Below are 1,433 nucleotides of genomic sequence, written 5' to 3'. Positions count from 1 at the left end.
ACCCGGATGGAACAGATGTTTATAGCAAAGTGGTGCAATGCACCAAGGGAATTGTAGTCCAAGATCGTGCTTTTTTTCTTTTTCTTTTGTTTTCTTAAAAAAAAACAACAGTTATAGGTAGACCTGGATCGAAGCAATAGTTGCAAAAATACCTTGTGCCTTTGGAAGCAAAGATAGTCGGTTTATGTGTACAGTCAAGTTATATAAATGAGGAGCTAAACAAATGATCATCAGTCTACACTAGTGGTTCTCAAACTGTGGGGCGGGCCCCTCTAGGGGGGCGCGAAGTAACAAAAAGGGGTCGCGAAGATGTGAAAAAAAAGAAAACAAGAATCGAAAATATGAAAAATACATCTATTGAAACCAAAAGAAATTAACTTAAACTACATTCTGATACTAGAAAAATAAATATAGAGTTAGATAAATGTCGATAAAAGTTAAGTAGGTATAATAAAATATGCATCTATGATATATCATTAATTAAAAAAGAACAAATTGGTATTAGTGGGCTCCTTTCAAAAAACGTTAGGGTGGCGCGATTAAAACTGTTATGAAAACTCGGGTCGCAAATATTTAAAGTTTGAGAAAAGCTGGACTCTACACATCCCTACAACTGATGATTTAAGTGCAAGATATCTATACTGTTATATTAGAGAATCAAAACACACAATGACAGGATTGTCAGATTCCTATGACCTGTGAAATGCTCTACCCAGGACAAAGGGTTGATCCACTATATGATGATGGCAGTGAAATCAGTATTGCTCTTTCTAAATCAAACGTTTTTTTTAATCAGCTTGTATTTTCCCTCCAGTAACACTGGATGTCCCAGGGAAGCTGAGGGGTATAATCTTGCAATACCTGGAACAACTTCTTTTGGCCTTTTTTTTTTTTTTAATGGGAGCCATCACCACAATCCATGACTAAGAGGTCATGTTCCAGATCTAGTACCAAGGGACCACTGCATGCCACCTATTATCTTACCCCATTAGTAAATTTAAATCAATAACAGAAATAAAAATGCTTTGTTTCATTTTTGAAATTAAACCGAACCACGTATGCTTAAAGGAATTCTCTGCACAAAAATTTATATATATATACACATATATATATATATTTATATACACAATATACACATATATATACACACATATATATATATATACACACACATAGATAGATAGATAGATAGATAGATAGATAGATAGATAGATAGATAGATAGATAGATAGATACTTTATTAATCCCAATGGGAAATTCACATTCTTCAGCAGCAGCATACTGATACAATAAATAATATTAAATTAAAGAATGATAATAATGCAGGTGAAAAACAGACAATAACTATGTATAATGTTAAATGTTAACGTTTACCCCCCCGGATGGAATTAAAGAGTCGCATAGTTTGGGGGAGGAACGATCTCCTCAATCTG

This window comes from Erpetoichthys calabaricus, chromosome 18, assembly GCF_900747795.2.
Source record: "Erpetoichthys calabaricus chromosome 18, fErpCal1.3, whole genome shotgun sequence".
Classification (NCBI taxonomy): domain Eukaryota; kingdom Metazoa; phylum Chordata; class Cladistia; order Polypteriformes; family Polypteridae; genus Erpetoichthys; species Erpetoichthys calabaricus.
Note: the sequence above shows the minus strand (reverse complement) of the source record.